Source organism: Salvelinus fontinalis, chromosome 8 (genome assembly GCF_029448725.1).
Source record: "Salvelinus fontinalis isolate EN_2023a chromosome 8, ASM2944872v1, whole genome shotgun sequence".
NCBI lineage: Eukaryota > Metazoa > Chordata > Actinopteri > Salmoniformes > Salmonidae > Salvelinus > Salvelinus fontinalis.
In genome coordinates this window covers 40,322,130-40,344,629 of record NC_074672.1, presented here as the reverse complement: position 1 = coordinate 40,344,629, position 22,500 = coordinate 40,322,130, and the positions used below count along the sequence as shown (strand labels likewise).

General features: G+C 45.7%; 1 protein-coding gene across 1 annotated transcript in view; it reads left to right on the top strand.

Annotated features, from left to right (window-relative positions):
- The window catches only part of LOC129861238 (rho GTPase-activating protein 39-like), a 167,566-nt gene that overhangs the window by 76,743 nt on the left and 68,323 nt on the right, over positions 1-22,500 (top strand). The window lies entirely within an intron of this gene.

Below are 22,500 nucleotides of genomic sequence, written 5' to 3'. Positions count from 1 at the left end.
CAGAGCTGTTAAATGAAGGAGAGATTTCTCTATTTCTCTTTCACTCCTTTTCTCTGGCAGGGCTGGCAGAGCAGGGCTGGCAGAGCAGGGCTGGCAGAGCAGGGCTGGCAGGGCAGAGCAGGGCTGGCAGAGCAGGGCTGGCAGAGCAGGGCTGGCAGGGCAGAGCAGGGCTGGCAGAGCAGGGCTGGCAGGGCAGGGCTGGCAGAGCAGGGCTGGCAGAGCAGGGCTGGCAGGGCAGAGCAGGGCTGGCAGAGCAGGGCTGGCAGAGCAGGGCTGGCAGGGCAGGGCTGGCAGAGCAGGGCTGGCAGGGCAGGGCTGCCAGGGCAGGGCTGGCAGAGCAGGGCTGGCAGAGCAGGGCTGGCAGGGCAGGGCTGCCAGGGCTGGCAGAGCAGGGCTGGCAGAGCAGGGCTGGCAGGGCAGGGCAGGGCTGGCAGAGCAGGGCTGGCAGAGCAGGGCTGGCAGGGCAGGGCAGAGCAGGGCTGGCAGGGCAGGGCTGGCAGGGCAGGGCTGGCAGAGCAGGGCTGGCAGAGCAGAGCTGGCAGAGCAGGGCTGGCAGGGCAGAGCAGGGCTGGCAGAGCAGGGCTGGCAGGGCAGAGCAGGGCTGGCAGAGCAGGGCTGGCAGAGCAGGGCTGGCACAGTTTCCACACAGCTTTGTATCGTGCATGTAGTTCTGTATTGATTTATGTTTATTTTCATGGTTGTTGAATGGTTGATGGTTGTGTAGCTTAGGTATCATACCTCCTGCCTGCTGGCTCTATAGACTAACGGGGTGGTGACAACGAGAGTCTACAGTATGTCATTAGGTATCATACCTCCTGCCTGCTGGCTCTATAGACTAACGGGGTGGTGACAACGAGAGTCTACAGTATGTCATTAGGTATCATACCTCCTGCCTGCTGGCTCTATAGACTAACGGGGTGGTGACAACGAGAGTCTACAGTATGTCATTAGGTATCATACCTCCTGCCTGCTGGCTCTATAGACTAACGGGGTGGTGACAACGAGAGTCTACAGTATGTCATTAGGTATCATACCTCCTGCCTGCTGGCTCTATAGACTAACGGGGTGGTGACAACGAGAGTCTACAGTATGTCATTAGGTATCATACCTCCTGCCTGCTGGCTCTATAGACTAACGTGGTGGTGACAACGAGAGTCTACAGTATGTCATTAGGTATCATACCTCCTGCCTGCTGGCTCTATAGACTAACGGGGTGGTGACAACGAGAGTCTACAGTATGTCATTAGGTATCATACCTCCTGCCTGCTGGCTCTATAGACTAACGGGGTGGTGACAACGAGAGTCTACAGTATGTCATTAGGTATCATACCTCCTGCCTGCTGGCTCTATAGACTAATGGGGTGGTGACAACGAGAGTCTACAGTATGTCATTAGGTATCATACCTCCTGCCTGCTGGCTCTATAGACTAACGGGGTGGTGACAACGAGAGTCTACAGTATGTCATTAGGTATCATACCTCCTGCCTGCTGGCTCTATAGACTAACGTGGTGGTGACAACGAGAGTCTACAGTATGTCATTAGGTATCATACCTCCTGCCTGCTGGCTCTATAGACTAACGGGGTGGTGACAACGAGAGTCTACAGTATGTCATTAGGTATCATACCTCCTGCCTGCTGGCTCTATAGACTAACGGGGTGGTGACAACGAGAGTCTACAGTATGTCATTAGGTATCATACCTCCTGCCTGCTGGCTCTATAGACTAACGGGGTGGTGACAACGGGAGTCTACAGTATGTCATTAGGTATCATACCTCCTGCCTGCTGGCTCTATAGACTAACGGGGTGGTGACAACGAGAGTCTACAGTATGTCATTAGGTATCATACCTCCTGCCTGCTGGCTCTATAGACTAACGGGGTGGTGACAACGGGAGTCTACAGTATGTCATTAGGTATCATACCTCCTGCCTGCTGGCTCTATAGACTAACGGGGTGGTGACAACGAGAGTCTACAGTATGTCATTAGGTATCATACCTCCTGCCTGCTGGCTCTATAGACTAACGGGGTGGTGACAACGAGAGTCTACAGTATGTCATTAGGTATCATACCTCCTGCCTGCTGGCTCTATAGACTAACGGGGTGGTGACAACGAGAGTCTACAGTATGTCATTAGGTATCATACCTCCTGCCTGCTGGCTCTATAGACTAACGGGGTGGTGACAACGAGAGTCTACAGTATGTCATTAGGTATCATACCTCCTGCCTGCTGGCTCTATAGACTAACGGGGTGGTGACAACGAGAGTCTACAGTATGTCATTAGGTATCATACCTCCTGCCTGCTGGCTCTATAGACTAACGGGGTGGTGACAACGAGAGTCTACAGTATGTCATTAGGTATCATACCTCCTGCCTGCTGGCTCTATAGACTAACGGGGTGGTGACAACGAGAGTCTACAGTATGTCATTAGGTATCATACCTCCTGCCTGCTGGCTCTATAGACTAACGGGGTGGTGACAACGAGAGTCTACAGTATGTCATTAGGTATCATACCTCCTGCCTGCTGGCTCTATAGACTAACGGGGTGGTGACAACGAGAGTCTACAGTATGTCATTAGGTATCATACCTCCTGCCTGCTGGCTCTATAGACTAACGGGGTGGTGACAACGAGAGTCTACAGTATGTCATTAGGTATCATACCTCCTGCCTGCTGGCTCTATAGACTAACGGGGTGGTGACAACGAGAGTCTACAGTATGTCATTAGGTATCATACCTCCTGCCTGCTGGCTCTATAGACTAACGGGGTGGTGACAACGAGAGTCTACAGTATGTCATTAGGTATCATACCTCCTGCCTGCTGGCTCTATAGACTAACGGGGTGGTGACAACGAGAGTCTACAGTATGTCATTAGGTATCATACCTCCTGCCTGCTGGCTCTATAGACTAACGGGGTGGTGACAACGAGAGTCTACAGTATGTCATTAGGTATCATACCTCCTGCCTGCTGGCTCTATAGACTAACGGGGTGGTGACAACGAGAGTCTACAGTATGTCATTAGGTATCATACCTCCTGCCTGCTGGCTCTATAGACTAACGGGGTGGTGACAACGAGAGTCTACAGTATGTCATTAGGTATCATACCTCCTGCCTGCTGGCTCTATAGACTAACGGGGTGGTGACAACGAGAGTCTACAGTATGTCATTAGGTATCATACCTCCTGCCTGCTGGCTCTATAGACTAACGGGGTGGTGACAACGAGAGTCTACAGTATGTCATTAGGTATCATACCTCCTGCCTGCTGGCTCTATAGACTAACGGGGTGGTGACAACGAGAGTCTACAGTATGTCATTAGGTATCATACCTCCTGCCTGCTGGCTCTATAGACTAACGGGGTGGTGACAACGAGAGTCTACAGTATGTCATTAGGTATCATACCTCCTGCCTGCTGGCTCTATAGACTAACGGGGTGGTGACAACGAGAGTCTACAGTATGTCATTGTCAGGGCATACCTACTCTAATGGCACCACTCCATCCAGAACTACTGAACTGGTTCTGTTTATGTTCTGTTTACACAACACAAAATTCCACCCAGTCTAGTTTCCGGCCAAGCCACGATGGCACCATCCCAAAAAGCCTACAAGTCCCCTTCTGTCCCCACCCAGAAAACCAGTCTTCTTCCCCTCTTCTCGTCCTTTAATCCTCTGTTTTTTATACAGTATGTCTTAGAAGCAAAGACATAAGACAAATGGAGAATGCAACTGTACCCAGTCGTCAGTGTGTGTGTGTGTGTGTGTGTGCGTGCGTGCGTGCGTGTGACTGTGTGTGACTGTGTGTGACTGTGACACCATATCTGTCATGGGCTGCCCTACAGTGACAGAGATAGATGTTAAGGTGTTGAGTGTTGTGAGGATGTGACGTCTCTAGCCACAAAGTGTGGGAGCTCTGTTCTGTTGGGTTGGAACTCGCTGACTGCTAACTCAATGTGTCTCTCCGTGTCCATATTGAGTTAGCCAAGCGTTCTAAAGGCTCTTAACTTAACCTACTCCTCCGCCTGCTCCTCGTCCTCCTTCTTCTGCCCCTCCTGCTCCTCTCCCTCCTCATCCTACTCCCCTTCCTTCTCCTCCTCCTCCTTGTCCTCCTCCCCCTTCTCCTCTTCCTCCCCGTTTTCTCCTCCTCCTCCTTCCTCTCCTCTTCCTCCTCCCTCTCCTTCTCCTCCTCCTCCTTGTGGTCCTTTTCCTCCCCCACCTCCCCTCCTCCTTCTCCTTCCCCTCCTTCAGGGATGCAAACTAGTCACCTTTCGGCAAAATTTGCGATTTTAAATCCAAAATCCAATGAGAAAAGTTTGTGGAGGGGGGGGTTGGAACACTACTGGCTGTAAGCGAACAAGTGATACGTGTTTGGAGCACTACTGGCTGTAAGAGAACAAGTGATACGTGTTTGGAGCAGTACAGGCTGTAAGAGAACAAGTGATACGTGTTTGGAGCAGTACTGGCTGTAAGAGAACAAGTGATACGTGTTTGGAGCACTACTGGCTGTAAGCGAACAAGTGATACGTGTTTGGAGCAGTACTGGCTGTAAGCGAACAAGTGATACGTGTTTGGAGCACTACTGGCTGTAAGAGAACAAGTGATACGTGTTTGGAGCAGTACTGGCTGTAAGAGAACAAGTGATACGTGTTTGGAGCAGTACTGGCTGTAAGCGAACAAGTGATACGTGTTTGGAGCAGTACTGGCTGTAAGAGAACAAGTGATACGTGTTTGGAGCAGTACTGGCTGTAAGAGAACAAGTGATACGTGTTTGGAGCGGTACTGGCTGTAAGAGAACAAGTGATACGTGTTTGGAGCAGTACTGGCTGTAAGCGAACAAGTGATACGTGTTTGGAGCAGTACTGGCTGTAAGCGAACAAGTGATACGTGTTTGGAGCAGTACTGGCTGTAAGAGAACAAGTGATACGTGTTTGGAGCAGTACTGGCTGTAAGAGAACAAGTGATACGTGTTTGGAGCGGTACTGGCTGTAAGAGAACAAGTGATACGTGTTTGGAGCAGTACTGGCTGTAAGCGAACAAGTGATACGTGTTTGGAGCAGTACTGGCTGTAAGAGAACAAGTGATACGTGTTTGGAGCACTACTGGCTGTAAGAGAACAAGTGATACGTGTTTGGAGCACTACTGGCTGTAAGAGAACAAGTGATACGTGTTTGGAGCACTACTGGCTGTAAGAGAACAAGTGATACGTGTTTGGAGCGGTACTGGCTGTAAGAGAACAAGTGATACGTGTTTGGAGCAGTACTGGCTGTAAGCGAACAAGTGATACGTGTTTGGAGCAGTACTGGCTGTAAGAGAACAAGTGATACGTGTTTGGAGCACTACTGGCTGTAAGCGAACAAGTGATACGTGTTTGGAGCGGTACTGGCTGTAAGCGAACAAGTGATACGTGTTTGGAGCACTACTGGCTGTTCATAAAACAACAGAATGCAGCGCAGCACGCGACTGAAGAAAGAAGAGAACCAACTTACTAGTTACAGTATCAGCGTGCTCTCTGGAAAGGCAGCTTAGCAGTTACAGCAGCGTGTCCCCTGAACAATAATTAAGAGGTAACATTAGGTGAGAAGCCTGACCACGGAGCCAAGGATGAGAACGTGATGAAGCGTACTTCATGAGCTGTAACCGAAAAACGACTGGTATTTTGAAAGTTTGAGGTGAGGGAGAAAGTGTGGTGGAACAAGTATTAGCATTGTTAAGTATCTTGTTAGCTGGGTCAAATTCTTCGTTAGCTAGCCAGAGAAATGTTGAGCAACATTAGCCAACTTATCTGATCAAATAATTGAGTTTATGGTGTGAACATTAGCTGGCTTATAAAGTCAGACAGCTAACGTTAGCTAGCTAACTTTACAACATCAGATGAGCTAACGTTAGTAACCTAACCAATTCGCTATAGTATTAACTGGTATACGACTCCTTGCCGTTCAAGTTATAACGGATTAGTTACTTACTGAACCCTGGCAATCTGTGTGAAATGATAACTAGTTAACGAACTAACCACTATCTGTGAACTAATGTTTTCCCTCTACAGAATGTGGTTAATTTTCAGAATGAGACAATGAGGTGTAAATGAGGCGTTGCTTGTTAAACAAGTGGATTCAGGGATCAACTGTAGCTGGAGCTGGGCCTGGCATAAACTGGATGCCACTATAGAGGTGAAAGGAACACCACTTCCCCTCTTTCTCAGGTTTGCTGGCACGTTGTAGAACACATGTCCACAGGCAGAACGTGTACAATGTAATAATGTGCAGTGTCGCCCAAATATATTGCTTTTGTTGTGTTGAACTTGACAGTAACACATGTGAGTGAGGGGGATTATAAAAATGTTTCCTCAGTGAACGTTATTTTTGCACACATGTAGCCTTGTGCACTTGATTGATGTCTATAGTGGCCACTATAATAGAGCAACAATAGAATACCTGTTCGTTTTATTATATTTCTACATTAAGATGTTTTATCCCCAAGTGCAATATTTAGATGTGTGTGGTCACAAGCATTCTATTATAAAGGCTGTCATGGTAACAAGCGTTCTATTATAAAGGCTGTCATGGTAACAAGCGTTCTATTATAAACGCTGTCATGGTAACAAGTGTTCTATTATAAAGGCTGTCATGGTAACAAGCGTTCTATTATAAAGGCTGTCATGGTAACAATCGTTCTATTATAAAGGCTGTCATGGTAACAAGCGTTTTATTACAAAGGCTGTCATGGTAACAAGAGTTCTATTATAAAGGCTGTCATGGTAACAAGTGTTCTATTACAAAGGCTGTCATGGTAACAAGCGTTCTATTATAAAGGCTGTCATGGTAACAAGTGTTCTATTATAAAGGCTGTCATGGTAACAAGTGTTCTATTATAAAGGCTGTCATGGTAACACGCGTTCTATTATAAAGGCTGTCATGGTAACAAGCGTTCTATTATAAAGGCTCTCATGGTAACAAGCGTTCTATTATAAAGGCTGTCATGGTAACAAGCGTTCTATTATAAAGGCTGTCATGGTAACAAGCATTCTATTATAAAGGCTGTCATGGTAACAAGCGTTCTATTATAAAGGCTGTCATGGTAACAAGCGTTCTATTATAAAGGCTGTCATGGTAACAAGCGTTCTATTATAAAGGCTGTCATGGTAACAAGCGTTCTATTATAAAGGCTGTCATGGTAACAAGCGTTCTATTATAAAGGCTGTCATGGTAACAAGCATTCTATTATAAAGGCTGTCATGGTAACAAGCGTTCTATTATAAAGGCTGTCATGGTAACAAGCGTTCTATTATAAAGGCTGTCATGGTAACAAGCGTTCTATTATAAAGGCTGTCATGGTAACAAGCGTTCTATTATAAAGGCTGTCATGGTAACGAGCGTTCTATTATAAAGGCTGTCATGGTAACAAGCGTTCTATTATAAAGGCTGTCATGGTAACGAGCGTTCTATTATAAAGGCTGTCATGGTAATGGGCGTTCTATTATAAAGGCTGTCATGGTAATGAGCGTTCTATTATAAAGGCTGTCATGGTAACAAGCGTTCTATTATAAAGGCTGTCATGGTAACGAGCGTTCTATTATAAAGGCTGTCATGGTAACGAGCGTTCTATTATAAAGGCTGTCATGGTAACAAGCGTTCTATTATAAAGGCTGTCATGGTAACGAGCGTTCTATTATAAAGGCTGTCATGGTAACAAGGGTTCTATTATAAAGGCTATCATGGTAACAAGCGTTCTATTATAAAGGCTGTCATGGTGACAAGCGTTCTATTATAAAGGCTGTCATGGTAACAAGCGTTCTATTATAAAGGCTGTCATGGTAACGAGCGTTCTATTATAAAGGCTGTCATGGTAACAAGGGTTCTATTATAAAGGCTATCATGGTAACAAGCGTTCTATTATAAAGGCTGTCATGGTGACAAGCGTTCTATTATAAAGGCTGTCATGGCTAACTGCAATATTAGTGGGGTTTTTCTCAAGTCTTGAGTGTCGTTTGCAGTGAAGTCTAGGCAGCAAATACCATTGGATTGTTTTCTTTACATGTTTTAGCTGTGAGTTAGGTTCACATGAACCACTTTTTATTTAACACACACAGACTGATCATGTAGATCACATTCTTTGTTGTTTAATTAGTTAAAACCTGTATTTCCCCCTAGCAGGGATCTATTACATGTTTCAGTGTGTTGTTTAATTAGTTGAAACCTGTATTTCCCCCTAGCAGGGATCTATTACATGTTTCAGTGTGTTGTTTAATTAGTTAAAACCTGTATTTCCCCCTAGCAGGGATTTATTATTCCTCTATTATTCCTCCTCCTCCTGCTCCTCCTCCTCCTCCTCTTCGTCCTCCTCCCCCTCCTGCTCCTCCTCCTCCTCTTCGTCCTCCTCCCACTCCTCCTGCTCCCCCTCCTCCCCCTCGTCCTGCTCCTCCTCCTCTTCTTCGTCCTCCCACTCCTCCTGCTCCCCCTCGTCCTGCTCCTCCTCCTCTTCTTCGTCCTCCTCCTGCTCCCCCTCCTCCTACTCCCCCTCTTCCTGCTCCTCTCACTCCTCATCCTCCTGTTTTTGATTGGCCTGAATAAAGAGTTCTAGAATTTGACATGACTCTGAGCAGAACCACATGGATGCTGGAGATTTGTGGGCTCATGTTTCAGAGGGTTAGGGTTCCATGGGGTTAGTCTGGGTTCAGGGGTCAAAGGCTTTGTAGCCCGTGAGGTAACCTGACCCGGGTAAGGGTTTGGAGCAAAACAACAGCATTTTGACTGTGCAGTCGTACAACACATGCAACAAACACACATGCGCACGCAGGCACGCACACATACACACACACACACACACACACACACACACACATGCAAACAAAGCTTTCAGGCTTTGCATATGCATTCCAAAAAGCAGGAATTTCAAAGTAATTTGAAATTCTTTGCTCAGCATTCCCATGGCAAATCTCTTTAGGTTGTCCTCGTCCCCTTTTCCCACCACCTTCCCTTTCTCCATTTCCCCCCCTTTGCCAAACCCCCTGTTGCTCTCTCTTCCCCTGCCTCTCTCTCTTCCCCTGCCTCTCTCTGTCCTGCTGTAGGACCATTAGGCTATATGGTTTAGATGAGATAGATAGTGTTTCAGCAATACGATTGGCCATTTTGATCCCTCTTGTTGCGAACAGTGTGGTCCATGGGGGTGTGAGTGGTCGTTAGGGTCAGAATGGGTGTGAGGGTGAATGGTCACACGGTTCATAGGGAGGGGACAGGTCAGTGTGGTTGAGAGCTTTGAGAGGGGTCCTTGAGGTCCATAGGTGTGTAAGCATGGTCAGATCAGGACCACTCCCCATGCTGTGGTATTCACCCTCTGGTCCAACAATAACCGCAGACAGAACAGAACCCACTCACAAACAGGATGAGAATATACTGGAATATACACTCTCTCTCTCTCTCTCTCTCTCTATCTCTGTCTCGCTCTCTCTCTCTCTCTCTCTCTCTCTCTCTCTCTCTCTCTCTCTCTCTCTCTCTCTCTCTCTCTCTCTCTAATTCAATTGGCTTTCTCTCTCTCTCACTCTCAGCACTAAGTCCAGTTCCACCCTGTTCTAAAGCTCATGCCTGTCATTGGGCTTTGTTTTCAGAGAAGTAAAGTTTTGATTGAAAAGCTCTCCACTATGGAAGCCCGGACCGACTGTGTTAGGGTGAATAACCGTGAACTCCCCCGGGAGGATGGGGACAGCTGAAGAGGGGGGAAGCATAGAGAGAGGGAGAAGATGAGTGAAAAAAGTCCTGAGAAAAGGAGTGTGAATTTTCCCCGGTGTTAGTGGCTGGGCAGTGGGGACACTGTATGCTTTTGTCTGCAGGCAGTGCTTAGCCAAACAGGATTAGAGGAGGAGAGGAGGCTCCAAAAGCAGAACAAAGCAGCCCACAAGGCACGTGATCTGGGCCTGGCTGGTGCTGTAACCCTTCCCTCTGGTACTGCACCACCATCCAGAGAGACACACTGTAGGTCCCTTCGTCCCATACTACCATCTACCATCCAGACAGAACGCTTTCATCTGGGTTTTATTGGTTTCCTTTGTTTAGTTTCATTTCATTTTGTATTATAATCCTCCCCTTCCTAATGAATGACATTATGGTCCACATGCTGGTCCCTCATTAACTCACAGTCATCCCTATGCGCTCACTTCCTCCATCCCTCCTCCCTCCCCCACCCTCCAGCTGCTGGCTAGCTCTGCTCAATAAGATCCTATAGAAAAGCCCAGAGCAGACCTCAATCACTTTCCATATGGCTGCTCTCATCTACCAAATAGTAGTGAGGTACAGATGGAAACTGCCTCGTGGCTAGCCACTGGCCTGACGACTGACTGGTGGCTAGCCACTGCCCACTGGCCTGATGACTGGCTGGTGACTAGCCACTGCCCACTGGCCTGACGACTGACTGGTGGCTAGCCACTGCCCACTGGCCTGACAACTGACTGGTGGCTAGCCACTGCCCACTGACCTGATGACTGGCTGGTGGCTAGCCACTGCCCACTGACCTGATGACTGGCTGGTGGCTAGCCACTGCCCACTGGCCTGACAACTGACTGGTGGCTAGCCACTGCCCACTGACCTGATGACTGGCTGGTGGCTAGCCACTGCCCACTGACCTGACAACTGACTGGTGGCTAGCCACTGCCCACTGGCCTGATGACTGGCTGGTGGCTAGCCACTGCCCACTGACCTGACAACTGGCTGGTGGCTAGCCACTGCCCACTGACCTGACAACTGACTGGTGGCTAGCCACTGCCCACTGACCTGATGACTGGCTGGTGGCTAGCCACTGCCCACTGGCCTGACAACTGACTGGTGGCTAGCCACTGCCCACTGACCTGATGACTGGCTGGTGGCTAGCCACTGCCCACTGACCTGATGACTGGCTGGTGGCTAGCCACTGCCCACTGACCTGACGACTGGCTGGTGGCTAGCCACTGCCCACTGGCCTGACGACTGGCTGGTGGCTAGCCACTGCCCACTGGCCTGACAACTGACTGGTGGCTAGCCACTGCCCACTGACCTGATGACTGGCTGGTGGCTAGCCACTGCCCACTGGCCTGACGACTGGCTGGTGGCTAGCCACTGCCCACTGGCCTGACGACTGGCTGGTGGCTAGCCACTGCCCACTGGCCTGACGACTGGCTGGTGGCTAGCCACTGCCCACTGGCCTGACGACTGGCTGGTGGTTAGCCACTGCCCACTGACCTGACGACTGGCTGGTGGCTAGCCACTGCCCACTGACCTGACGACTGACTCGTGAGGCACTTCCCTCCCTGTGATGAGCAGACTGGTCGGGACTCCAGTCCCATCTCACTCAACACACACACCTCACCTGTGTGACCGCCAACTGACAGACAAGGGCGCAGCCCACACACACACACAAAGACACACAAACATACACATACACACGAACACACACCGGTTGGTCTGGTTCCTCAGCTCTGAGAATAATAATTTCATCCCGCCAGGTTTCCCTCTGACTGTGTAATAGCTGTAATCAAGGCTGAAATGAGCATGGCCTGCTGACACTTCCACACATCTGAAAGGAGTTGGTGTGGCTGTGCAGCTGTTCCACACTAAACACAGTAGACATCTGATCATCTGAGCCCATGGCATGGCAGACGTGTGCTTGTTGACTGGGAGAACTCCACTGCATGGTCCTTACTATCAAAGCCTGCCGGAATGATGATGTTCCTAATGCATTTTCCCCTTTGTGGTAAAACACAGAGGTCATATTCTGTACTGTCCCTCTGTCGATTTACTCTACTCACTCACCAGAGTTACATGACTCTGAATGTCTGTTTGTTCGTGTGTAATGGCTGTGTATGTACTCTACCTATCCTATACAGTACGGCACATTCTGCCATATTCCTTATCAGTGTGAATGGCATGTCTGGATGGCTGAGGGTCCAGACAGATGGATGGTGTGTGTGTCCTCTGTTCCCTAATCAAATCACTGTGATAGCACTGTATTCCCCCCCCCCCCCCCCCCCCCCACACACACACACACACACCTTACAAGTGTGGACATGAGCTCATCCCAGGACAGCCCACCCCATAGAGGAGCAATGTTTCCACAATCCCCCCCCCCCCCTCCCTTCCTCCCAGTCTGTCACAATCTGATCACAATGCGTCTTTTAATCATCTACACTTGTCTAAAAATGTGGGCACAATCAGAATGTGGACAAGATCAGGACAAAGGCAGCATGTTAGAACCAGGTCTAAACAGGGCTTATGTCTGTGAGTAGTTCTGACGCTCTAGGCAGGAGGAGTTGTTTAAACAGAACAAAAGGCTGTGGAACCAGTGTCACGTCCTGACCATAGAAAGCCTTTATTTTCTATGGTAGAGTAGGTCACGGCGTGACTAGGGGGGTTAGTCTAGTTTATATTTTCTATGTGGGGTTCTAGGTTAGTTTTTCTATGTTGGTGTTTTAGTATGATTCCCAATTAGAGGCAGCTGGTTATCGTTGTCTCGAATTGGGGATCATATTTACGTAGCATTTTTTCCACCTGTGTTTTGTGGGATATTGTTTGGAGTTAGTGCACCTCTGTAGTCACGGTTTGTTCCTTTCTTGTTTTGTTAAGTTTCTCTATTAATAAAGCATGTGGAACTCTACATTCGCTGCACCTTGGTCCATCTCTACAAACGAACGTGACAACCAGTTATTTAATAATAATTTGTTGAGTGTTTTGCCATGGTCATGAAAGACACTACATCAATATGTATGTATATACAGTGTGTATGTATTTATGTGCGTTCCCTTATGTAAACTCTCCGTCAGTGGAGGCGATTCTGACCTTTTTTTTCCTGTGCTCCTCTCCGATGTGAACGCTGTGTTGGTATTTCCTGTTTTCACTATGGAGAGATGCCCTTTGAACTCTCCAACAGGCGCTCCCCCAGGACACCCCCACGCTCTACACTCAGGGCTCCACCCCTTTTCCCCAGCATCCCTCAGAGCAACAACAACACAAATCCACTCATGGATGTTTGTTTTTAATCAATATCCCAAATGTCATTTGTATTTTCCCAAATATTTGTCTCTGACTGCCATAAGGTATTAGTCAAATGCCTGTCCACATGGTAGCACCCTACACAACAGGCAGGCACTTAAACACACACCGCTTGAGCAACTGACACAACATTGAGTTGTTAACTATTGACCAAGGCCTTCAAAGTGTCAATGTGAGAGAGACAGAAGATAGAGAGAGAGAGAGGGAGGAGCAGGATAGACGGAGGAGGAGGATAGAGGTACAACAGACCACATATTCACCTTGCACACCCTAATTGACAAACAAACAAACCAAAACAAAGCCTTCTCATGCTTTGTTGATTTCAAAAAGCTTTTAACTCAATTTGGCATGAGGGTCTGCTATAAAAATTGATGGAAGGCGGTGTTGGGGGAAATACAAATTCCATCTGGACACCATTGCCCTAGAGCACACAAAAAACTATACATACCTCGGCCTAAACATCAGCGCCACAGGTAACTTCCACAAAGCTGTGAACGATCTGAGAGACAAGGCAAGAAGTGCCTTCTATGCCATCAAAAGGAACATAAAATTCAACATACCAATTAGGAACTGGCTAAAAATACTTGAATCAGTTATAGAACCCATTGCCCTTTATGAATGTCAGGTTTGGGGTCCGCTCACCAACCAATAATTCACAAAATGGGACAAACACCAAGTTGAGATGCTGCATGCAGAATTCAGCAAAAAGTCTTCTGTGTACAACGTAAAACACCAAATAATTCATTCAGAGCAGAATTAGGCCGATACCCGCTAATTATCAAAATCCAGAAAAGAGAGGTTAAAATCTACAACCACCTAAAAGGAAGTGAATCCCAAACCTTTCATAACAAAGCCATCACTTAGAGAGAGATGAACCTAGAGAAGAGTCCCCTAAGCAAGCTGGTCCTGGGGCTCTGTTCACAAACACAAACAGACCCCACATAGCCCCAAGACAGCAACAGCAACACAAATAGACAAATCATGAGAAAGCAAAAAAATATCTACTTGACACATTGGAAAGAATTTACCAAAAAACAGAGCAAACTGGAATGCTATTTGGCCCTAAACAGAGAGTACACAGTGGCGGAATACCTGACCACTGAGACTGACCATAAAATTGTCAGACTCCAGTCACCCAAGTTATAGACTGTTTTCTCTGCTACCCTACGGCAAGCGGTGCCGGAGCGCCAAGTCTAGAGCCAAAAGGCTCCTCAACAGCTTCAACCCCCAAGCCATAAGACTGCTGAACAATTCATAAAATCGCCACCGGACAATTTACAATGACCCCCCCCCCCCCCCCTCTTTTTGTACACTGCTGCTACTCTCTGTTGTTTGTTACCTATGCATAGTCACTTCGCCCCCACCTACATGTACAGATTACCTCAACTAGCCTGTACCCCTGCACACTGACTCGATACCGGTGCCCCCTGTATATAGCCTCGTTATTGTTATTGTGTTACTTTTTATTATAACTTTTTATTTTAATCTACTTGATAAATATTTTCTTCTTCTTGAACTGCACTGTTGGTTAAGGGCTTGTAAGTAAGCATTTCACGGTAAAGTCTATACTTGTTGTATTCGGCGCATGTGGCAAATAATGTTTGATTTGATTTGACCCAAAATTAAGGAAAACTTTGAATATGTACAGACTCAGTGAGCATAGCCTTGCTATTAGAGAGGCCGTCGTAGGCAGACCTGGCTCTCAAGAGAAGACAGGCTATGTGCACACTGCCCACAAAATGAGGTGGAAACTGAGCTGCACTTCCTAACCTCCTTCTAAATGTATGACCATATTAGAGACACATATTTCCCTCAGATTACACAGACCCACAAAGAATTTGAAAACAAATCCAATTTGGATAAATTTCCATTTCTATTGGGTGAAATTCCACAGTGTGCCATCGAAGGAGAGAGAGAGAGAGGGAGAGGACTGCATTATATACCCAACTCTTGCATAAACAGATTGATATTACACAAGCTAGTATCGATCATAGCTACATGTCATTCTCACACCCAATACAATCATACTCATACCCACATGTACACCAACACAAAAGAAAACACACATAGATGCTGTCTAGGTCACCCATTCTCCTGAGAGTGTGTAAGGGGATGTGGATGTTAGACTGATAGAGATAGAACAAGTGAAATTATGTTTTAACAGTTAAAAATGTAGAGAAGAGGAGAGAAAACAGACCAGAGGCTGTTTTTTTTAAGTGTGCAAGGATAAGTGCAGAACACTAAAGAAAGGGAGCGTGGAAATGGAGAGATGTTGAAAGATGAAGGGAAAAGTAATGAGAGAGAGTGGGGGGGTGAAGTAGAGTGAGGAAGACAAGGAGAGAAAGGATGAGAGGAGAATGTTTGAGAGAATGTATGAATCTTTAAGAGCAGAGAGGTGAAGTACTAGAGTAAAGGTGTAGCTAGTGATAGAAGGTTTTCTATTCTAGCAAAGTACTTCAATCTTTGTGAGAAGGTGAGAGATGTTGTGAGAGAGGTGGAGATGAGACTTAGTGAGAGAAAAGAACAGTTGAGAGAGAGGGAGACAGACAGAAAGTGAGAGGGTACTGAAGTACCCAACGTTAGAGAAGAGGGTATTGTGGTGAGAGGATGATCCTTGAGAGGACAGAGAGAGTAGAGTAGGACTGTAGTAGTGTGAGAGGAGAGGGGAGGGGAGGGTATTTTACTCAGATCCTCATTAGCTGTTGTGAAAGACTACTCTTCCTGGGGTTCACACAAAACATATCAAAAGAAAACCATGGCGCTCTCCCAGAAGCTTGGCTGGTGCGTAAAACCCACGAATTCAGACTAACTAAAGGTGTTATAGGTTCGCACACAAAACATGAAACATGACATAATACAGAACATTAATAAACAAGAACGACTCAAGGACAGAACTACATAATTTTTAAAATGGCAAACTTAGCCTATATATCAATACATATACACAAAATATCTAGGTCAAATAGGGGAGTGGTGCCGTGAGGTGTTGCTTCATCTGTTTTTTGAAAACAGGTTTGCTGTTCATTTAAGCAATATGAGATGGAAGTGAGTTCCATGCAATAAGGCTCTATATAATACTGTACACTTTGTTGAATTTGTTCTGGATTTGGGGACTGTGAAAAGACCCCTGGTGGCATGGCTGGTGGGGTAAGTGGGTGTGTGTCAGAGCTGTGTGTAAGTTGACTATGCGAACAATTTGGAATTTTCAATACATTGTTTGTTATAAGAAGAAGTGATGCAGTCAGTCTCTCATCAACTCTTAGCCAAGAGAGACTGGCATGCATAGTGTTGATATTAGCCCTCTGATTACAATGAAGAGCAAGACGTGCCCCTCTGTTCTGGGCCAGCTGCAGCTTAACTTGGTCTTTCTTTGCAGCACTTGACCATGACTGGATAATAATCAAGGTAAGACCAAGCTAGAGCCTGCATGACTTGATTTTTGTAGTGTGGTGTCAAAAAAGTGTCTTTTTATTATGGAAAGACCATTATTATGGAAAGTCTTTACAACCATTGCATCTGTTTTGATCATGACAGTTTACACCAAGCAATTTAGTCTCCTCAACTTGTTCAACAGCTCTACATTCATTACCAGATTCAGCTGAGGTCTAGCACTTAAGGAATGATTTGTGCCAAATACAATGCTCTTAGTTTTAGAGATGTTCAGGACCAGTTTATTACTGGCCACCATTTCCAAAACTGACTGCAACTCCTTGTTAATGTTTTTTTGTGACTGTAGTAGCTGTATTTGCTGACACTTATATGGTTGAATCATCAGCATACATGGACACACAGGCTTTGTTTAATGCCAGTGGCAGGTCATTGGTAAAAATATAAAAGAATAGAAGGCCTAGAGAGCTGCCCTGCGGTACACCTGACACTACATGTTTGACATTAGAGAGGTTTCCATTTAAAAAAAACTCTGAGTTCTATTAGATAGATACACTACATGACCAAAAGAATGTGGACACCTGTTAGTCGAACATCTCATTCCAAAATCATGGGCATTAATATGGAGTTGGTCCCCCATTTGCTGTAATAACAGCCTCCACTCTTCCTTCCACACCGATCTGGACAAAACATTTCTGTATGGATTCTCCTGGCATCCGCCAAACCCAGATTCGTCCGTCGGACTGCCAGATGGTAAAGCGTGATTCATCACTCTAGAGAACGTGTTTCCACTGCTCCAGAGTCCAATGGCGGCGAGCTTTACACCACTCCAGCTGATTCTTGGCATTGCGCGTGGTGATCTTAGGCTTGTGTGCAGCCGCACGGCCATGGAAAACCATTTCATGAAGCTCCCGACTAACAGTTCATGTGCCGACATTGCTTCTAGAGACAGTTTGGAACTTGGTAGTGAGTGTTGCAACCGAGGACAGATGATTGAGCCGTTGTGTCTCCTAGACATTTCCACTACAAAATAACAGCACTTACAGTTTATCGGAGCAGCTCTAGCAGGGCAGAAATTTGATGAACTGACTGGTTGGACAGGTGGCATTCTATGACGGTGCCACGTTGAAAGTCACTGAGCTCTTCAGTGAGGCTATTCTACTGCCAATGTTTGTCTATGGAGATTGCATGGCCGTGTGCTCGATTTTATACACCCGTCAGCAACGGGTGTGGCTGAACTAGCAGAATCCACTAATTTGAAAGGGTGTTCACATACTTTTGTATATCTAGTGTAGCTCTGAATCCAAACTATTGCAGAGGTTGAAAAGCTATAAAACATATGGTCAATAATATCAAAGGCTGCACTGAACTCTAACAGCTCCCACTATGCTATTATTATACATTTCCTTCAATGAATCATTAGTGTCAGTGCAGTACATACTTGAGTGCCCTTCTCTATAAGCATGCTGAAAGTCTGTTGTCAAGTTTACAGAGAAATAGTGTTGTATTTGGTCAAACAAAATGTTTTCCAACAGTTTGCTAAGAGCTGGCAGCAAGACGATAGGTCTGCTGTTAGAAACAGTAAACACCTTCCTCTAGACTGTAGACTCAATGTGAGCAAGACAAAGGAACTGATCGTGGACTACAGGAAAAGGAGGGTCGAACAGGCCCCCGTTAACATCGATGGGGCTGTAGTGGAGGGGGTTGAGAGTTTCAAGTTCCTTGGTGTCCACATCACCAACGAACTATCATGATCCAAACATACCAAGACAGTCGTGAAGAGGGCACAACAACACATTTTCCCCCTCAGGAGACTGAAAAGATTTGCCAAATCGAAAAGATTGGCATGGGTCCCTCAAAAAGGGAAAGATTTGGCTTTTTTTTTTCTCAACGAAAAGATTTGGCATGGGTCCCTCAAAAAGTTCTGCAGCTGCACCATCGAGAGCATCCTGACCGGTTGCATCACTGCCTGGTATGGCAACTACTCGGCCTGCAAGGCGCTACATAGGGTAATGCATACAGCCCAGTACATCACTGGGGCCAAGCTTCCTGCCATCCAGGGCCTCTATACTAGGTGGTGTCAGAGGAAGGCCCAACAAATTGTCAAAGACTCCAGACACCCAAGTCATAGACTGTTCTCTCTGCTACCGCATGGGAATATTTTCTTAACTCTATTTCTTGAACTGAATTGTTGGTTAATGGCTTGTAAGTAAGCATTTTACAGTAACCTGTTGTATTTGACACGTGACAAATAACATTTGGTTTGAGATTAACGATATGACTGATAGGTGTCTGCTACCATCCTCAGTAACTTTCCATCTAAGTTGTCAATGCCAGGAGGTTTGTCATTCGATAACAATCATTTTTCCACCTCCCCAACACTAACTTTACAAAATTCAAACTTACAATGCTTTTCTTTCATTATTTATGCATGAATACAATGGCTCACTGTTCATTTTTGGCATTTCCTGCCTAAGTGTGCCCACTTTGCCAATGAAGTAATCATTAAAATAATTGGCAACATCAAATGGTTTTGTGATGAATAAACCATCTGATTCGATGAAAGATGGAGTTGAATTTGTCTTTCTGACCATCATTTCATTTAATATACTCAAAAATGTATATATAATTGATCTTGGCTTCATAATAATACAATTTCTTATTTTTGTTGAGTCAGATGTGCATCCAGACTTATTAGCCACTCCTTTTCCCCCCATCTCTTTTAACCATACCGTTGTTCAATTCCTCACCAATCCATGGAGCCTTAATTTACTGCAGTGGGCTAAATCAGGGTCACACAGAGTGTTTATTGGTAGTCTTAAACAAAACGTGATCAGGAAACACAGGTTGATTTTGTCCCCACACACCAGACGTGATCAGGACGCACATGTTGATTTTGTCCCCCCACACCAGACGTGATCAGGACACGCAGGTTGATTTTGTCCCCCCACACCAGACGTGATCAGGACACACATGTTGATTTTGTCCCCCCACACCAGACGTGATCAGGACACACATGTTGATTTTGTCCACCCACACCAGACGTGATCAGGACACACATGTTGATTTTGTCCCCCCACACCAGACGTGATCAGGACACACATGTTGATTTTGTCCCCCCACACCAGACGTGATCAGGACACACATGTTAATTTTGTCCCCCCACACCAGACGTGATCAGGACACACAGGTTGATTTTGTCCCCCCACACCAGACGTTATCAGAACACGAAGGTTGAAATATCAAAAATAGCATTAAACATTTATAGCAATTTAGCTAGCTTGCACTTGCTAGCTAATGTGTCCTGGGATATAAACATTGGGTTGTTATTTTACCTGAAATGCACAAGGTCCTCTACTCTGACAATTAATCCCCAGATAAAAGGGTAAACCAAGTTTGTTTCTAGTAATCTCTCCTCCTTCAGGCTTCTTCTTCAGATTTTATATGGCGGTTGGCAACCAACTTTAAGGTGCATTACCACCACTAACTGGACTGGAGTGTGGACCTCCGTTCATCTTTCAATCACCCACATGGGTATATGCTCCTAAAAACCAATGAGGAGATGTGAGAGGCTGGACTTGCACTGTGTCAAGCGTCACAAATAGAACCAAGTTCTTTTTTAGTGCCTGGCTATGCAGATGCTCGTTGACATGTGCGAGCAGTGTGGGTGCACAGATTGAATAACATGTATGTTTACATTTATTTTGCAATGCTCTCGCACGTGATGCGGGCGGTGTGGTCAGCATGTTACACTTTATATACATTCCAGAAGACTGAAATATATCAAAACCGTTTGACATAGAAACATCAGATTTTCGGCGTTGAATTTTTTGTTTGTTTATTTAATTATGAAATTATGAAAAATATTAATAACATTCCACCCATGAGGCCACTAGGTCATTTGACTGCAGGAAAGAGCCATCTGCCAGTTCTAGAAGTCAGTTTCTTAAGAGGTGCATGTTTATCAATAATTGGAAGAAGCAATTTCATAAATTCATCAAGTGCAACATCTGGATGCTCCTCATTAATCACATCAGACCAACAAATACTATTAACATCATCCACATAAGAGTCACAGCAAAATATTTTGTATGATCTATTATACACTATTTTAGGCCCAACATTTTGAAATTTGGCTTTCCTGGATATTGCCACTATATTGTGATCACTGGATGCAATGGGTACAGATACAGCTTTAGAACAAAGTCCTACAGTATTAGTAAAAATGTGATTGGTACATGTGGATGATCTTGTTCCTGTAGCGTTTGTAAACACCCTGGTAGGTTGATAAATAACCTGAACCAGATTACAGGCACTGGTTACAGTAAGATACTTCCTGTTGAGCAAACAGTTTGATGAAAACCAGTCAATGTTCAGGTGCACAAGAAAGTAGACCATTCTGTTTACACCACATATCAAGCATTTTACACACAGTATTTAGATACTGTTAGCACTTGGTGGCCTATAGCAACACCCCAAAATAATAGGCTTTAGGCGAGGCAGGTGAACCTGCCACCACAACACTTGACATGAGATCTTCTCTAAGCATTACAGGGCTATGGCTCTGAATATACAATGAGTATAGAAAACATTACGAACATCTGCTCTTTCCATGACATAGATTGACCAGGTGAAAACTTTGAGACAATTGAGACATGTATTGTGTACGTGTGTCATTCAAAGGGTGAATGGGCGAGACAAAGATTGAAGTTCCTTTGAACGGGGTACGGTAATAGGTGACAGGTGGTTAGGGAAAGGGGCACAGGTTTGTTTCAAGAACCGCAACTCACAGAACCGCAATTCACCCCCTTGGCATTTTTCCTATTTTGTTGCATTACAACCTGTAATTTAAATAGATTTTTATTTGGATTTCATGTAACGGACATACACAAAATAGTCTTATTTGGTGAAGTGAAATGAAAAAAATGACTTGCTTCAAAGAATTATACAAAATAAAAAACGGGAAAGTGGTGTGTGTATATGTGTTCACCCCCTTTGCAATGAAGCCCCTAAATAAGATCTGGTGCAACCAATTGCCTTCAGAAGTCGCATAATTAGTTAGATTGCACACAGGTGGACTTTATTTAAGTGTCACATGATCTGTCACATGATCTCAGTATATATACACCTGTTCTGAAAGGCCCCAGAGTCTGCAACACCACTAAGCAAGGGGCACCACCAAACAAGCAACACTATGAAGACCAAGGAGCTCTCCAAACAGAAGTACAGATCAGGGTTGGGTTATAAAAAATATCCAAAATGTTGAACATCCCACGGAGCACCATTAAATTCTTTATTAAAAAATTGAAAGAATATGGCACCACAACAAACCTGCCAAGAGAGGGCCGCCCACCAAAATCAGAGAGGCAACAAAGAGACCAAAGATAACCCTGAAGGAGCTGCAAAGCTTCACAGCGGAGATTGGAGTATCTGTCCATAGGACCACTTTAAGCTGTACACTCCACAGAGCTGGGCTTTACGGGGGAGTGGCCAGAAAAAAATAAACAAACATGTTTGGTGTTTGCCAAAAGGCATGTGGGTGACTCCCCAAACATATGGAAGAAGGTACTCTGGTCAGATGAGACTAAAATTGAGATTTTTGGCCATCAAGGAAATGCTATGTCTGGCGCAAACCCAACACCTCGCATCACCCCGAGAACTCCATCCCCACAGTGAAGCATGGTGGTGGCAGCATCATGCTGTGGGAATGGTTTTCATCAGCAGGGACTGGGAAACTGGTCAGAATTGAAGGAATGATGGATGGCTCTAAATACATGGAAAATCTTGAGGGAAACCTGTTTCAGTCTTCCAGAGATTTGAGACTGGGAACGAGGTTCACCTTCTAGCAGGACAATGACCCTAAGCATACTGCTAAAGCAAAACTCTAGTGGTTTAAGGGGAAACATTTAAATGTCTTGGAACGGCCTAGTCAAAGCCCAAACCTCAATCCAATTGAGAATCTGTGGCATGACTTAAAGATTGCTGTACACCAGCGGAACCCATCCAACTCGAAGGAGCCGGAGCAGTTTTGCCGTGAAGAATGGGCAAAAATCCCAGTGGCTAGATGTGCCAAGCTTATAGAGACATTGAAAGATTAGTGGAATCT